Source organism: Zootermopsis nevadensis, unplaced genomic scaffold (genome assembly GCF_977971745.1).
Source record: "Zootermopsis nevadensis isolate Lab colony 2312 unplaced genomic scaffold, Znev_1.0 Znev_ptg000011l, whole genome shotgun sequence".
Lineage (NCBI taxonomy): Eukaryota > Metazoa > Arthropoda > Insecta > Blattodea > Termopsidae > Zootermopsis > Zootermopsis nevadensis.
The window spans coordinates 2,472,805-2,492,270 of NW_028259143.1; the positions used below are offsets into that span (position 1 = coordinate 2,472,805).

At 35.3% G+C, this 19,466-nt stretch overlaps 1 protein-coding gene across 2 annotated transcripts in view; it reads right to left on the reverse strand.

Annotated features, from left to right (window-relative positions):
- The window catches only part of LOC110839591 (uncharacterized), a 120,863-nt gene that overhangs the window by 60,622 nt on the left and 40,775 nt on the right, over window positions 1–19,466 (reverse strand). The gene's annotated exons all lie outside the window — the stretch shown is intronic.

Genomic DNA, 19,466 nt, shown 5'->3' on the forward strand with positions numbered 1-19,466 from the left:
TCAGGTTGATAAGTTGCAATTGAAAAAGAAGTTTGCGTTATAATATGTAATATTATTTTTTAACATATTTCAGAGAGATATCTTGCTAGTCGTGCGAAGCGATTATTTTAACTTAATATCGATAAAGAGGCATTTACGTCTCAAAGTTACTGAACTTTCATTTTGTATAAATATAACTAAAATTTTAAATAGAAGTTTCGCGTCTTTTAAACAAGTGTCACTAAATACAGTTAGTTATAAGATCCAGTTCTGAACGCGAAGACAGGTAAAAAAATTAGTGTATCGGTGATTTACTTGAAGACAGAGATATCGAATTCTGGGTTTCATGTCGTTACGTTATAGGATCTGTGTGACGTGTTGAGATAGTTTTAGATTTGTGAGTTGTTCACCGTAAAGAATCCGCCTTAAAATTATGTAGTTCTTACGAAAATCAGTCTAAAATCTGCCGGAAACGCTGTTTGATCCACCTGGATTGACAAATTCTGAACACGCAGAAACAGGTAATTTCCTGTCGCAATTTCAGGGTACAAGCGGATTTATCTCCATAAATGACGTTATCCTCACAAGTGCAAAACTGGATTATATTGAGTTAGATGATGCCAGGCTATATTAGATTACGCTGCATTAATCTAGGCTATGTCATCTATTTGCTATCAGGAGAAACAGGATTTTAGGCTGTGGATTTTATAGTTTGTTTCACTTTATCGAAAAGTAAAAGTGATTCCATAACGCCCAAATTGTTTTTAAAATTTATAAAAATAATTAATTTATTAATAGTATATAGGTTATCATTTGTTAACACAAATCCTGCATGTAATGGCCTCTGTGGCAACCTCACACAGATACTTCACGAGGAATTATAAATCCATAAGATCAGAGTAGGAAGTAGTGTATCCAGAACGTGGAGACAGCAGGTTGTTACTCACTTACAGGACTACTCGGTGTCAGAACCCAGACTACCGCAGAATAAATATCCATTGCTTTGGAAAATTAATTTATTATAACTTACGACAAAAATAGAATAGAAACAAATATTTAATTTTTGTAATTATTTTAGAAAATAAAAACAAATTATAAGTTAAATTTAAGCAAAGCAATGATGAAATCAGTATTAACTTACTTTAGTAATTTCACAAGTCTGATAATGTTTTTACTCAGTTGACACTTGCGACCCTTAGCCGGGTCTTTTAGTCACCTGGTACATCATCTGAACCGAGAAACTCACGCCTTGCGTGCAAGACGGAGTGACCTCCATCGGGGATCCCAAACAGCAACATTTTCGATTTCGCTTATACGCTTCACACTGGAACCACGCAGTCCATCTCATGTGATTAACATCTACGCGTTTTCAAAAGAGAAAAAATAATTGTACGTAAGAAAACTTGTGAAAGAGATATAATTTCATACACTGCTTAATTTTCTATGCCAAATGACGTCATTACTTTAATTTCCAGATAAATGTGGTAAATTATATACATAAATAAATAAATAAATGTTACATTTTTTATATATTCATTGCTATTTGTAAAGATAACGCTGTTATAAAGCAGCACTGTTGTTCAACACAAAGAAAGTTGTTTCCCGTCAACGTTGACGGGTCAGTGCTAGTCTGAAAATAAATTGGTATCTGACCTTTTTACATTTCTCATTATTTACAGCGTAAGTATTATCAGTTTTCTGACTTCCGCTCTCTGTCGTGTGGTCACTGAACTTAATAAAGCACCGTGAAATATTCTACTAGTCTCTCTTCATTATTCGTTCTTACGTATGTGATCTTTTTTTGGTTTTTTATTCGTTTGAAGTCTGACTGGAAAGATTTCTTTTCAGAACTTATAGCAAGACTTTGCCTTCCATTTATTACCTTTGGAAACGTAGTATTCTTTGTCGAGTAGTTGTACACTTGAAGGTCGTATTTCACATCCGTTTCTACCAATCAAGTCCCCCCCAACCTTCATACATGACGACAGATACTGCACTTCGTCTAAGCAACTCTGTTTCGACTAACTTTTTCCCCCCTGTTCATTTCTTCCTCTTTTAGAAACTTTCTTTATTCTTATTCTCTCACTCGTCATTTCTCTTCCTTTTTCTAGATTCCACTACTCATATTCTTTCGACTTTTTTCTATTACCGAATTTCTTTCAACACGTTAACAAAGCTCACATGTGAAGCTACGTTTCTATTTTTAGCTGTGATGTTTGAAGACTCTGCTTCCTAATTGAGGTATGATACTGTAAAGTACAGCAGACCATAAATCTAAGAAACATTTTACCACGTAAAAGAATTTTTGTTTATTGCCTGCGTCGGTTTGTCTGCCAGGAACCTGGGAATCGTATTACAAATTTTATCTGATGTACAGTTTTCACCTTAACTTAAATCGGAAATATGATGACTGTTAATTTAATAACTTTAAATACTTATGAGATGGTAAAGTTGCGTCATATTGCGATATAATAAATATATATTATTTAAATCTTGTCCGTCTAATCACAATAAATTCTTATTAAATATTAAAATATTACAATAATTAACATTTAAAATATTTAAAATATTAAATGATGTTCTTTATCGAAATATTCGATTTACATTAGACCATCATTTTTCACGACATGTTTCAGTTTCTAAAGATATTTCGATAAAGAACATCATTTAATATTTTAAATATTTTAAATGTTAATTATTGTAATATTTTAATATTTAATAAGAATTTATTGTGATTTGACGGACAAGATTTAAATAATATATATTTAAATACTTAAAAAGTAAAGTAAGGTGGTCATATACCTGGCAGTAAATCTGGTGGTTAGCTAACTAGCTTAGTTTTCAAATGTTCTAAAGCAGTGGTATTCAATCTGGGTACGCGTACCCCCGGGGGTACGTGAAATTTAAAAAAAATTATTTTATGATAAACACTGAATAATCAGTAATGTAATTTGTTTAATTTATTTTAGATGTAGATTATATACTATGTATAACTTGAATTATACACCAACAAATTTGGGGGTACAAATTTGAAGTGAAATTATATCTGGGGTTACGCGAACAAAAAAAGATTGAATAACACTGTTCTAAAGTTCCCAACAATCGATACTAAGCTAAGAACAAAAAGATATCTGTAGTACAATGTCAGTCAATCGCCCGGAGACGGAAAAATCTACTCCGTAAACATTGTTGATATCAAATATATATCAGAAAATTAAAAATAATATCCTACGTAATATCATTATAGGACGCTAATGGATAAAGTGTTGTCACAGATTGATTACAAAGTTACTGTAAGTTTAGATTTGAATCAAATTTCCATTTGTTGAGGTTAGATGTTATTGTTGTTGGTACAACGAATTTAAAAAGCCTGTTTACTTTCATTGTTTTGAAAGTAGTAGACATTTCTGAATAGTAAGAAATACAGAAACAGACAAATGACATACAAGAACTCCTTCAGATCAAAACTTTAAAATTACGCGACGAATATCAGTTGACCATATTTTTGTAAGGTAAATATTTAAACGCGGATGTATTAAAATTTACCAAGATACGAGGGAAGACGAAGAAGGTTTGTATTAACCGAGAAAACACAACGAAAAAGTCCCGAAGTTCTTTAAATTAAATTTGGTATTATTGGCAGCCTCTCTCGACAAGTTAGGAATTGTAGACGTAGCGTAACAATGTTGACTCGATTACTAGAATCTGAGCTTTGTGAATTGCTCGTGACGTCAGAGATGACTGGGGGCCAATCACCTTTACGTGGGCGGGGTGTATAGTGCCTGTCAGATTGACGTTTCCCGATGGATTCTTTTACGTAGTTGGCGGCTGACCGTTGTAAACAAGGTCACCAGGATATAAAACTCCACAGTAGTAAATTTCATGAAATCTGCCCAGCTGTTCTCGATGTCCACAGACAGACATGACGAAGATTATAGGCCAATAGGAAATTTTTTTCGAGTTTTAGTTGCAAACGCGCATGAAACCTACACGTGATATGCAGATATGCCATAAGACTACACTGTAAGTCCGTTTAAACGCTCCAGTATACGCCTTTAGCAAATTTTGACATATTATCAACAACTGTAAATCTATCCGCGTGCTTGTTTGTCTGCATCTCTGCATTTCGCTGTCAATCAACCTGTCTGGCTCCCTGTGTAACTGTCAGGTTGCGTTTATATACTAACATCTTTATTTAACTATAATCTGAATTTTGCCAATTCATTGCAAAACTTCTTCTAACGAAGGTTCCATTACCCAGGACTTCGTTATCGAAGCCTCAATAAAGACAATACATCCACATTATAGGAAACTGTCTTATCACACATCAGCAGTAAGACAGCTATATTATTATTATTTAGTGTTCTGTCTGACGACAGGTCCATATGAACAGGATCCTTCCATCCTTTTCTCGGACTGGGACCTGTTCATATACGTTCTTGGCAGATGATCCAGAAGTGGTTTGCCATTGCCTTCTTCTGTGTGTGAATGGAGTAATTGTTGGGATGCCACGGAGGAAAACTCCGTGTTGCCTAGACCACGGCCTTTCCCAACACAAGTTATAAATTCGGGCACCGCCGGGAATCGAACCCGAGACCCCAGGATTACAAGGCCAGCGTTCTAACGGCTAGACCACCTCATCTTATTATTATTTAGTGTTCTGTCTGACGACAGGTCCATATGAACAGGATCCTTCCATCCTTTTCTCGGACTGGGACCTGTTCATATACGTTCTTGGCAGATGATCCAGAAGTGGTTTGCCATTGCCTTCTTCTGTGTGTGAATGGAGTAATTGTTGGGATGCCACGGAGGAAAACTCCGTGTTGCCTAGACCACGGCCTTGCCCAACACAAGTTATAAATTCGGGCACCGCCGGGAATCGAACCCGAGACCCCCCAGGATTACAAGGCCAGCGTTCTAACCGCTAGACCACCGTGGCTTACTAAGACAGGTATAAGACATGATTTTTATTTTATATCTATTTTCTGGTGTACTTAACGACGTATTTTTAGTTCAGATCTGTAGCGTTAAATAAAAGGACTTGGAAGGAAACGGACGTGGTCACAGTTATTGTACTGTCTCGGAATTTTTCAGGAGGGACTGGGGAAAACCATCAAAGTTCTGAGTCATGATATCTGGCCTCTGAGCCGATATTTGGAACCCGGGACATCCTGATTACGAAGCAGAATTACTAAGAACTCGACCGCAAAGTTTGATCAGATGGGATTATTATTATAAGCTCTTGAATTAATGTATAATCGCTCAGTCGTAAAGTAAATTTTATTATCTCGTAATAACTTGGATGTCTCGGGAATATAATTAGTTTGGAGCGCGCTGCAAAATTCTGTTATTGTAAGTACCTATTATTAAGTCTTTTATTTGTAGCAGCCCATGATAATAAAGTATGTTTGAAGTTCACACAGCAAGTTCTTAGTCTTGTATTAACTATGGAGCAATTAGATACAAATCCAGAGTTTAATGGAATGCAACTTCATTATGTTCCTTTCTCATCGCTTCAAAGTTGAAAAGGTTTTGTTTGTCAACTGTTCACGGAGAAGAAGGATTTTAGGTCTTGAATCTTGTTGAATTTGTGTTTCTAGTTTGTACGAATTTAGTACTAACGTAAATCGCTGTATCACGTGTTCATGCGTTCAAAACAGCTGATCAATGCATAGAGCGATTGTTAGAGTAATGACAGCAATTGTTGGATACCGGTTTGTTTATTTAATTTCATGAAAAAGTACAGTGTTAAGTTTAGTATTTTTGTAGATGACGATTTTAACAATGGAAATATAAAATTAGCTCCAGGAAAATGTAAAGGATTATGTCAGATATTATCCATAGGTACAAGCGAAAATTTACGAAAGGTCTCACGACTTTTATTTTAACCTAGAAATAAACACAAAAGATAGGAGTAAACTATTTTTTTTAAAATGACCCTAATTAAGTTTGTGACCTTTTAATGTATACGAAGGTTAGGCGTATATTGTATTATACTCATGACAGGCACAAAATCAGAAGACTTAAAATAAATGAACGAAAATTATGATTAATTAACTCGCTACAATATAACCATGCAATTTATTTTGTCTTGTTAAAGTTCTCTGTGTAAAGCAGTAATAAGGCGAAATTTAGAAAAGAAAGGTATCGAGAATATTAGAAATATGGACCTGCTTTCCGTCTGTTATAAATACTTTTTCTCCACAAACAATAATTGCCCCTACACGGTCTCCATGGCAACAGTACTCACACATGTCAAAGTCGATCTATTTTTAACTTTGAACATCATCAGAGAATTACTTCTTCCTCTGTTACGAAGTTGGTCGAAGTATTTTCTTGGAAAAAATAATTACAGGACAAACAAAAATTCCGGTGAACCTCACTGAAGGAATGAAAAAAAATACTCAGCCTCATTTAAAGCGCCATTCTGACGTTTGCGTTTAATATTTACTCTGGTTTTAAGTTAGCCCGTGTAATCGCGAGCTGCAAGTTCCTTTTCATACAAAAATCTCTGTTGAATTTACAGGTTTTTATTCGAGGCCATAAGTAACCTTATTTTTAAACACGTCTTTCCTTTTACTGTAGAATAATAAACGCCGAATGTCACATTTGAACCATACTTGAAAGTTAAGATTATAAATAAAATGAGACATTGACGTATCGAACTGAACGTTAATGTATCAGCGCATGAAATAACGTTTTATATATTTGGACCGCAGCATCGAGTGTTTCTTTTACTAAAAAACCTCACGTGCGGATCTGGCTGAACGGGATTTAGAGTTTCGTAAATGGAACATTCTTGTATCAACTTTTGTGATTCCCCATTGTTACCCAAAAGCACGTAAATGTTTCGTGGAGGTGTTTAGTGACGTCATATGCGTCGGGACGATATTTATTCGTTTCATTGTCATACCCTATGAAAGCCATTATACCGCGAAAATATCAGTTTTCAAAGAAACACATAATCCAAACCTATTCCGTTAAGATACATTTTAATACTATCCTTAACATCTATCCTTACGTCTGCATAGCGTTGTCTTACCTTCAGACTTCTCAACCAAAACTCTCTACGCATTTCTAATCTCCTCCAATCGCACAGCCTGTCCCACCTGTCTCGTCCCTTTTAATTTGATCAGCGTAATAATATTTGGCGGGGAGTAAAAATTATGTAAATTTCTACAGCCTCCCTTTAATCCATCCCTCGTAGGCCCATATTTTGTCCCCCAATATCATTTTCTCAGGCAGATATACTGAGCAAAATGTAAAGTTATTAATTATTAAATTAGGTGATGCATGTAATTAATACTGGACTTAAAAGATCAGTAGAAATTAACGAAGTTCCGTTATGTACAAAATACTTGGACAAGAGTAAAGATGGAATTTATGTAAGGAACGGATTAAAACTGTTTCGTATTTGAGAGGTGTTTTTTTTTTGTGACCGAGGTTCTTTGTGAGTACAAACAAACACAACTTTTCTCAGGGACTTCTCAAGTACACTAAATTTGTTGACGACTTTGTAGTAGAACTCAGCTGATTTTGCTATATTGTACATGTTACCTTCAAATTATTGTCTCTCCAGGGAGATTTGCTGAAACCTTTTAAGAAATTGCTACGTGCTTTGGACGAAGGCGTTAAATCTTATGGTTTATCGATTTTGTTAATAATAGTCAGGTTGTTGACAGTTACAACATTTAATGGTGGTATAGGTTACAGGGTTTTCAGAGTTATGACCGTGTAATGTGGCTTACTATGTACGAACTCATCCACTGTATTTCGAGGTTAATAGACAATACCGTCGTACAAATGCAGCTACTGATCACTACACTTTGTAAAACCTGTCTGCTTCATACGAGAATGTTGGGATAGTGCACTAACTCATGGAGGTCTTGAAAAGCTAATTTTATGCTCAACTAACCAAGAAATTCATGAAACCTGAAAATTCATTACCCTGTTCACAAAAACCTGTTATCGGTCCATATCGTGGACGAGTTGAATCTGATTCACACAATCCCACTCTGTTTAAGTAATATCAATTTTAATATTATCCTCCTGTACGAAGCTAGGTCTTCCGAGCTGTTTCTTCCATTCAGTCTTTAGTACAAATACAAAAACGCTCAAGTACATAAGCCAGTGAGAACAAATGAGAAACATAGATTTTTTAGGCTTGTGTATGTAACGCGTATTTTAAATACGAAAACTAATTTTATGCCCACAAAATTATTTCTGCGCTGACGAAATAACTGGGTGGGGAATCCCTAGGTTAACCCTGCTTTAAAAAAAATGCATTTAACTCCAAGGTGGACTTCGTAAACAGCGAAGTGCTGTAATATATATTTTTATCAAGTTACATTGAAGTACCGTATTAGGCTAATGATGAGATTCATTAATCACGTATATAGCAGACAATTGTTATGAATCGTACTGTCAGATCATTAGTTTTATTTGGAGTAGACTTTTCTTGGTTTTAACTGTAGAAATGCTTTGTTAAATTGACTCATCTTCTTATCAGAATAATGAATGCTTGTTTAGAGGAAAACCCATGCTTATTATCAGAATAAATATATACAGCTGATAAAATGTAGAATTATCAAATGTTAAAGGAGTTGGTACGTGTGGTTTACTATGATTTATAGGGTTAAATTCTGGTGACATTTTGAACAACTGTATATAATTGTAACTGTAAGAGCTATTAGTTTTTGGGAGTGGAATTAACTGAGATTGTTTCACAAATGAGTTTGTGATGATTTCATTTTGGTCCAGTGGCACGGGGAATAAATAATTTTGGGCGTCGGAACAAAATATATTTCTACACGTCTCTTAGTCAAAACAAAATCCAGTAGATAAATCTGAAAACGTTATTGAGAATCGAGGACATGAATTAACATCTGAAGTATTGCTTACTGCTCCATCTACCTATTTGTTTGAGAAAACTAAAAAAATAAAGAAGAAACTTTTTCTTGTAATTCCCGTGGTATAAATTTCTCCCCCAACTCCGCAAGACCATTTGGGTGAAGGAAGGGGGGACACAGAATGCAGTAGTCGTTGTGGTTTATCTATCGTACGTGTAAGGGAGGGCATAGATTATTCCAGAACCATGGTAAAAGTTTACGGTGGAAACGAGTCAAAGTTCGACTTGTGAAATTCTAAAAGAGCAAAACTCCCTGTGGGTCTCACTCAAGTCTGTCCAGTTTTGGTTCTTTCTTCTCTGCCAAACCTTCTTTTAAAGCAATTCACTTACTGAGGCACGTACGCTATTGAATCACGAAACAGGAGAAAAAGGGGCAGAAAACGTTTTCGTAACTTTTCTGCGCCTTCTCGTCTCTTTCATTTCGTCTTAAGACATCCTTCCTCGAGTTCTGAAATTCTTCCACGTTGTAGATATCAGCCGAAAACTACCTGCGGTGTGATTTTTTTTTTACCAAGAGATGTTTAACCATATCCTGACAACGTTTACTACAAGACAGAAGATTGTCGATTTAAAATATATAATAAAATTCAGGTCAATACACAAACTTTATTTAGATGTTAAAATTTAAAATTTAAATGTTAGAATTTAAAATTTGCGCCATTCATCGTTATAGCGATGAATGGCGCAAATTTTAAATTTTAAATTCTAACATTTAAATTTTAAATTTTAACATCTAAATAAAGTTTGTGTATTGACCTGAATTTTATTATATATTTTAATCATAAAACACAAACATGACGCATTTAAACCTTAAACTTAATTGTCGATTTAGTACGATCTTCTTAAGTTTGGAATTATAGTAATCATCTTAAATAAAAACTCGCTGATCTTAAAGTTCCTTCAGTCTACAAACAACACCGAACACAATGAATATCACGTAAGACACAACAAAGCTCTAAATTTCGCGGAATATCGAAAATCTACGCCGAGTGGTTGAAACTTATGGATTTTCGAGCCCAGAGACTGGCAAATTTTGACAGAGGTTTATCGTGGTTTTTCTCAGTTCCTCAAGACAAATGCTAGTTTATTAAAGTTAGGCCACGAACGCTGCCATCGAGTAGCGTGTCTTGAACGGTCGAGACTATCAGTCCATGGGGTTAGTTACAAATATCAAAATATATACGTAAGGAGATATGACAATTGTTTTGAATTCGCGCTCGTAAAGGATTAGACACATTGAAATAGACGGGAAACCACTGGGAAGTTTAGTTCTAAGGTGCAATAGCGTAACTTGAATAAACTGGATTGTATTTCTCATTTGCCTAATCTAAAGTCAGCTTTCTCATCACACTATATCGAGTTTCTACTTAATTTACCTTGTCTTATAGGACTCCTACACGTAATAGGCGGTCAGGAAGTGATGGCAATTACGTTAGAAACGCGTTTATGGTAAACATCGTACAAAATTCCGAGATAAAATATGCTTTGGTAGCAATTAAACTGAAAATATACTTTATAACACCAGACGAAATTATAGGCAGTCATTAGTATTGCTAACGACTAATTAAAAATAAAGAATCTTGTAGAATTAATTGACTGCTATACCAAGGAAAGTAACAGAAATCGAAATTGTATTAATGTTATTAGAAATATCGTAGAAACAACAAGGTAATAAGGCATTTCTTGTCAAGTCTCTGATGCAGAAATAGCCCATTTGTTATTACTAGACATACAAGTGAGGTGATGTACCATTTTTTTAGCGGTAACCGTACGAATCTACATGAGGATACGTGATTTTAAAGTAATTAGTTTAAGATTGTGTTCTAGCGTCTGCTGTACGAACTAGCTCAGATGAAATAATCGAAAAAAAAAAATTAAATTTCTTTATAGATCTTCTCAGATTTTTGCAGGCACTCAAGAACCCTTCGGGGGGGGGGGAGGCAGCAAGGTACCCGCTGTCATGCAATTAGCGTTCCTTAACTAAGGTGTAATTGATATACACAGTTGATTCTTCTGCCTTCTTCACAAATTAAAAAAATTGTACACACGCACATCTGCGTACTGTAGACAAATTCGGCTATACGTTCACACATCCTAAAAGTATCGAAACCTTTGTACATTTGTATAATTATTTAATCAGCAAGTTGTTGCTTTATGTTACAATCGTTACTAAGCAATACCGGGGGAACAATCTTGCTTAGCGTCTCAGTAGTGTTGAGTAGAATATGGACGCCGAGCGTCGAGACGCTGAATGGCTTAAGGAATCGACATGGAATAAAAGGCAAAGGACCTTCTTCTCGTGGTCTTACATCGAGTTCCGACAGGCCACGTGACATCTCTGTCGTCTTATCGGATGAGTGATTGGGCTGCTTTCTCTCTCTCTCGCTCTCTCTCTCTCTCCTCTGATTCCTTTTTCAGCCTTTCGTACTCTTTCTTTTATCTCTTGTAACAATTTCATTTTTGGTCTGTCCCTTCCTGCGCGCCGAATTGTCTCGGTTCTTGCAATGTCTTTCCATTCCTTACGCCATTCCAGACCCAAAGAATTTTCTATTCGTCAGTGTCTCAAGCTCAGTTTACTTTGGAATAATTCTTTAGTTATTTCTACTTTGACTTCTTGTCTCCTTCTGCGTCATTCTTCTCATCTTGTTGTATGTTGCATTGCTTTACGCCATTTGGCATTAGTTATTATGGGCTATTTACTTATATTATCTGAAATTGGTACTTAATGGAAAATTTTTATTTGTCTGATTGTTTCAATTTCGAAAATAGCAGTTTCAAATTAAGTTTGTTATCGAAGGACTACATTCAAAAATTTCTGGCGTATTTGTAATCTCAAATAGAAATCTGTTGTTTTTATCAAAGAAATGGATCAATGATGTAAGATACGGCGGTCATTTATTTGTATGAGTTTCATTTTAAAAATCACACCACACGAAGATAAAACATTTTACGTAAAATATGTTTTATGACATAAAAGTAAGTATACGAAATGTCCCTACACACAAAAGAAAAACAGTTAATATTCTGTATTATAATGTGTATACGTCTATTAATACACTCTGTATTTGTGCGGTGCCTGTACTAAGGCTAACTGTTTAGTAAAATCTTTGATTTGCAATTACTGCCTGTAGCCTATTGTGTTGCGGATAAGTGAAAGTTAAGACCAGTAGAATATACAAAATTACAGGGAAATTTTTCCGAAGATGATCGTATTTACATGGAGGACAAGTTTCCACGAATTTTCGTATACGAAGATCTTTATTCATTATCATCTCAGTTACGCACATAATACTTTTTGAGCCTTAATATTTCAGTGTAGATATTTCTTTAATTGTTCCCGATATCTATGATTCGAGCCTGAATACGCTCATTTAAGCTCACTTAATTTCCTTACTTAGCGTTTCATATATCTGTTACTCCCGCTTTTATTTTCGTCTTTCCTGTTTTGTTTTCACTCTTTATATTTCTGAATTTCCGTTCCCTTTATTGCATCGACGTCTTTTCTTGGTCTTTTTAACTTTGTACTGATTTATTCTTTAGTCGATTTCTTTAGACCAGATAGTCACTTTCTATTCCTTGTCATTATTATCAGCTATTCAATTATTCCTATTTATGCATTCTGTTATGATTTGCCCCACTTAAATCTGAATTACACATTTTTTTATTATTATACAATTTATTTTAATTTTTTTATGTTTTTTTTTATTCCTTTTAGAGATTGACACTTTCATTGACTTCTACACGAACATTATATGTTTCATCTACTTTCAATCTCTCTTCGTTTCCTTCCTCTTTCTCTGTTTATTTCTTGTCCTCCCCCATCCCCCAGTTTCTTCGACGAGCAACGTGAAGATTCTGATATTGATTTCGTTATAAACTGATGTGGCCTGTAACAGTGAAATGCCTCGTCCTCCTTAATCAGTGCTCTATAGTGAGCCTAAGAGACTGTATTCCAGATCTACAGAGAGCTCATTTATTTCCGAAAAGAGAAAGTTAACCTTCTAAAACGCGGTGGACACTGTACCACGCCCATTAACATTAATTAAATCTCCATTTTTGTCCTCGCACCAAAAAAGTATTTTTGTTTTCCACATGATAATGCAGACAATTATTATTTAGCATTGAACAGTTGAACTTTGTGTTAAAAAGACGTGCTATGTTGTCTTTGATAATTTTTAAATGTTATTCAGATGACTTCGTCATCAAACGTCTTGTCGTTCGAGTGTGTTTGGAATAAATATCGACAACGTTCTTCTGGGTTATTGCTCCCTGAAGTCTGGTAGAAGTTTACAGACATTTCTTAGGCGCTTACTGCCTCAATCATCTGGGCTATGAGCAGCTGAGTTACTATTTCTTTCTGAAGAACTCTGTTCAATTGCGTTCGTGAGACGCTTATAATTATTCTATCTATAAAGATGTGTTAAATAAACGTATTAATTAGACTATATAATTAATATATACGTTTTTATAAAATTTCTATAACACTTCTCGAAAATAGTTAGATGTGAAAAGATTGTTTAAGGAAGTTACGAGAATTTAATGTTTAAATATGTGTCTTATACTGACGATGTTGGTTGTGACGCGAGATTTCTGGCTGTTTCTGTTTTTCAAGAAGCGTGTAGAAGCATTTTCGTTAAAATGATACACTTATATATCAGAGGAAAGGAGATCGCGGAACGAACATCAGAAGACAAGTTGATGGCAGATATTAAATCTGTTCTGAAAACCCCTTTGCCTGTAGGAAATGGATTTGTATGAAGCAAGGCTATGCCAACGGAAGATGGAAAACTCATAATACGAAAATATTGCAGAGTGAGAGGGAGGTCTAGTTGGTAGTCATGGAAGGTTTAAACGTTTCAATTCTAATCTTTAAATTTTCACATTCTCCATTTTGAGACTGCACATCACTGCCAAGGCAGATCCAAGACTTAGATATTTTGTTCGAGAAGTTAAAAGTATGTGTAAACTTATGTATGTGTCACTTATTCGAAAAAAATAAATCTATTTGATTTCAGAGGAAAAACTTAATTGCTCGGTTTAAATCACTTTGCTGCATCATTAGATGTATGTATAGATGTTTATTTGATGATTATAGACAGTCATTTAGACTACTTAACTTCATATGTCAATGCTATTCTGTGAATAGTTCTGACAGCCGAATCATAACATGAATTTTTAGCCTGTGGTTTAGATGTTAATGCTACGAAGAATTCGTTGTTCATGCTAAGAGGAGACGTAACTTATTTTTTTGGGAAACTCTGCTTCCAAAATCAGACTGTGCTTGTAATAATGAAAGGAAAATCTGCAGTAGTATGTAGTCTCTTGAGCATTTGGGAGGTTCGAGTAAAAAAGGGGGAGAAAGATTGTAAATTTGAAATAACGATGCCCATTGTCGATTAAAACCTCAAATCGGTCTTCTACTAATTACAAGAAGATTTTAACATTCGATGCGGGCAGTTGAATAACCCATAAGTAATAGTAAAACGTCCTTGTGTTTAATTAAGCACCAAGCCGTAAAGACGTACGGTGGAGAGGTGTTAGGATCCACTCATTCTTAATAATGATACGGCATGGAGTTTACGTTGCTAACAATCTACACGACGTCACAACTCAGAAGTTTACAATCGATGTTTACACCGCTGTGAGAACTGTAAATCTCAATACTTTTGTGATATTTTTAATTTCGTAAACTAAAATCCAAAAATAATAAAAAAATAATGGACTGTTATCGTACTAAGTTCGAATATCTTACAAAATTTATGAGAGAAGATTTAGTAATATCTTATATATTCTTCCTAAGAGAGCACAAAATTATTGATTGATTTCATTGGAATATATTTAATTTATTTGTGAGTTATTTTTGAAATAATACGTACGGGCCTTGTGTCGCAACGTCGGAAAACTACCTGAAGCTGATGCTGCTGTGAACTTCTGTACGCTTTGATTTATTTGTCTCTTCCTGTGGAAGGATTAATGGAAACATACAAACATTTTCCATGCGGGGTGGGTTCGTCAGTTTCAAATACGACCATTCATCATAGCAGAAAGACGTTTCAAGTTATGGGAACTCATAAAGTGGAGGGGGAGGTGAAGTGGATGAAAGATATTGCTAGAAGGGATGCAGAATCTGTGGAATCAAGCAGAGTGGAAGCATAGAATAAGAAATACGATGAGATAAACAGTGGAGAGAATCATCGAAATAAGCAACTGGAATGCTGAGAAAATTGTTAAGAAGCCAAGAATATAGTCGCTAGATAAATAACTAACTCCATGCCACTTATTTTAATTTAGTTTTAAGTCTGGAGGAACTAAGCTGAGATGGAAAGATAATATTAAAATGTATTTTAAATACGGTTACAATGCGTGGCCTGCATTCATCCGGCTTATGATGGGGGTTAGGTGTGAGCTAACGTGAGCACTGTAATGAAACTTTGGTATCCATAAGCTACTGTCAGCTTCTCAAAATGTATTGAGTTTTATGAAATTAATTGGTGAGTTACCTGTAAAAACGTGTCTTACGATATTAAACATAATGTCTTCAATGTTTAATAATTCAGCGGTAATTTATACCGACATTTGAAGGAAGGTCAGTTAAGAACTGGTAGTATTAATCGTGAGCTTTATTGAAGTAATAATAATAAAAACCTGAAATGTTTTTCCTTGGTAGGACGAGATATCGAAAATAACATTACATTATTGTTCAAGAGTTTCTGAAGTAGTGTTTGAAAGAAAATAAACAATGGCACAGTATTTACGACAATCGCACAGTTTTAGGAATAATATTTCAAAAATTCAGCCACCACTTCAAAGAACACACGTCTCTCCATTATAAGACTTTAATTTAAAACAAACATCTTTAGTAATTTCAACATCACAATAATACGTCTTTACGTTCGAAAATGGCTATTCACTCTGCACTGGCAAATTAGGCACGGAGCCAAAAACAAAGCTGTTTCCGTCAGTGGAAAGATTACGAGAAAAACAACCAATGAGAAATGTACCCTGGCATGTTTGTGCTCCGAATCTACGCGCACCTCAAAATCTGAGGGGAAATGAAACCTTAATTGAAAGGAACTGTACCCTGCAGTTCTGGTAAAAATTATCTTCGGCGCCAATGAGCTGAAATAAATAAATAAATAAGAATTTCCATGAAAAGTGGTTTAAAGTCGATAAAGTGCAAGTGACCTTGAATGTAATTGTCATTATTTTTTTTAATTGTCTAAAGCAGCTGCAACACGTCTAGTAATGTAATTGTTAGAGGACACTCTGTTGGATCCAGAACCACTTATATCAGCCTAAGGATTTTACGAGAGCCACGCTGGCCTTGTAATCCTGGGGTCTCGGGTTCGATTCCCGGTGGTGCCCGAATTTATAACTTCTGTTGGGCAAGGTCGTGGTCTAGGCAACACGGAGTTTTCCTCCGGGGGCTTCTTCCCCGGTTTCTCCGTGGCATCCCAACAATTACTCCATTCACACACAGAAGAAGGCAATGGCAAACCACTTCTGGATCATCTGCCAAGAACGTATATGAACAGGTCCCAGTCCGAGAAAAGGATGGAAGGATCCTGTTCATATGGACCTGTCGTCAGACAGAACACTAAATAAATACAATAGGATCCTTAATGATGATCCATTATTGTGATCTAAAGTGGACATGTATGAAGCTAGTAGGTCGAGAGAAGGAGAATTAGGAGTGCAAAGGCGAGGTTCAACTTTGTTAAAAAAGTTTTCTGTTGAAGTAAAACTAAAGGATAGGTTAGTAAAAGTGCCACGAGAAAAAAGCCCGTGGGGCAATATTTTTTGTTGTGTGAAGTTCATATAGAAAACCTGAGCGTACGTATTTATATGAAAGGAGAAGGCAGGGAAATGGCTGGTCATGTGAAGAGAGAAAGCGAAGAAAATGGGGAGGAAGTAAGAGAATGAGGGAGGAGATGGTTGAGATGCAAGAATTGTAGAAGGAAAAATAAAATTTTATGATATTTTTCCCCGGAGATTTACTGCCGCTTTGCTGAAAGTTGTTTATACTTCTGTAAAGTCCTAACTTTTATTAGGCGCCAACTATAAAACTCCACTCCGAAGGACACCGTCGCCATTTTGTGTGAGATGACCCTCCAGAACGATGCAGGCTCTGGTAGTTAGTTCAATGTCCATAAGGAAATATTATTTGAGCTACGTTAAAATTTAGAAACAAAGTTTCTATGAGATGTGGAGTCGAATAATTGTTATGACCTCAATGTAACAAAACTACAAACAAAGTACAAAAGTTACTGAAAACCAAGAGCTCGTGACTTTGTCCGTTTTGAAACTTATTTGTTTTATTTGTATGCGTTCTGTTTGTGCGTATGTACATCTGAGCATTTTAGGAGTAACGTGGAGATAAAACTTTGGAGAGATTATGTTTGTTATGTTTAATTTTCCGCAAATCGCTTGATGGGCTTAGATAACATTCTGTACCAGAATTTTTCTTCAAATAGATTTATTAGTCTGGAACAGTGGTATTCAACAATTTTTTGTTCGCGTACCCCCAGATATAATTTCTCTTCAACTTTGTATCCCCAAAGTTGTTGGTGTATAATTCAAGTTATACATAGTATATAATCTACATCTAAAATAAATTAAATAAATTACATTACTGATTATTCAGTGTTTATCTTAAAATAATTTTTTTTTAAATTTCACGTACACCCCACAGATGTCTTCGCGTACCCCCAGGGGTACGCGTACCCCAGGTTGAATACCAATGGTCTGGAACATGAATTTGACACAAGAACAGAAATTGATTACGTATATTTGAACTTGGAGTTTAGCTACAGTTTTCTACTGGTAACTACGTATACTAAAATAGATAAGTTGCTTAAGACACTGTCCTTTACGCGGTGAAGTCAACAACAGAAAATGTGTGTACAAATTAGCAATTATATCTATTACAATTGAAGCTGACCAGTTAGGTCAAAGGATGTTATTGATTCTTAATAAATATTAAAACTATAATACAAAATACTTTTTTAGATGGACTGTCAACCTGACGTTCAAGATACAATAACATGCATCCCTTAAAATGCGATTAGATCACAATTACACACACTTAAACAAGCATGTTGCAGTGCAAATCTTCGTGGTATATAAGTGCACGTCATGATCTTAATTCGAGAAAAGAACTCCTATGATAAATGCGATAAAATTTGATGTGAGCTTAGGAACGTTATTTTGGTCTGTCGAAGTACTTGTTTTATTTCCGTTAACTTAGTACAAGTTGACCTCTGACATCAATGCCATGAAGTTACTCTCGACGTCAACTAAAGTTTTCAACTTTCGAAGAGACAGCTTTTTACTACATAATTCATAACTTTTAATACGTTTAGAGTTTCCGATGCTTTAAAAATACTTTCGGTGAAACAAAATGCCTAGTCGTACATTTTTACTAAAATTTATGTCGAAGTTCACGTAACTTAAGTTGAAATGTGTTTGTTTATAAAGAACTTCTTCATCAGGTTGATTACCCCTCTTTGAAATAGACTTACTTGCTTTTGAAGGCAAATATTACTCTGACGTAACTACCTTGATATTCTGTATCATCGATTCTTACAATCAGTGGCGGATTCACTAAAGAACATCATTATTATTTGCAATCTGGACTTTTTCTATCGTTTTTTATTTAAAAGAAGAAACACGACGTTTCGGAAACTGACTCTGTTTCCTTTTTCAGGCGAGAGGGGAGGTACCTAATCAGTTGGGTCTGTCAGCTAATCTGTGTCACCTTTCCTCTAGCCTGAAGATGGAAACAGAGCCAGTTACCGAAACGTCGTGGTTTTTCTTTTAAACGCAGACGACCGAAAAAGTTTATGTAGTACAAAAATAATTTTAAGCGTAATCCACTATCGTCAGAACCCTTTAAAATTGAAAGAACATATTATCCACAAATTTTGAATGCAATGTTGTTATTACAGTAACAGCAGTGAAATGGTTTGTATAGAAACCATTTATGTGTAATTTTCTTTGATATTGAAATATTCTAATATCCTCAGTTTCTTATAGGAACGTTGCATTGCAATTTGACGGTAAGACACAAGATTTCGCTGCGAGAATTATGGGAACAGTGAAAGAGCTGAGAGTAGAAGCGAATGATCTGAAGATGATGATTTTCACACAAACGGATGTAGGATATCAGATTCTGTAGAGACATGGAATAAAAGGAATTCTGTCTGCACCTACTAACTGCTAGGATTCTTTTTATAAAGTTATGCCCAGTCGAGACAGTTCTGTGGTTGTAAGTCTAACTTCCATCTGGAAACACCTGATATCAAATCTCATAAATAATTAAAATGACAATCATTCCCTCCTCTACCGTTCCGATTTAATAATTCCGTATCTTGTTACATCAACATCCATCATCGGCTATGCTTGGTGCAGCGTCACTAATTCATTATCACCATCCCGCCCCGATGTTAGACATAGTCATGACATTCTCAGGGCGAAGGAATTTGTGCCAGTGGATGACATTACAATTACAGATTGATCGAACTGGATTTGGCAGGCTACAACAGTGTCTTCGATTTAAATTACTTCTCGGCACAAACGT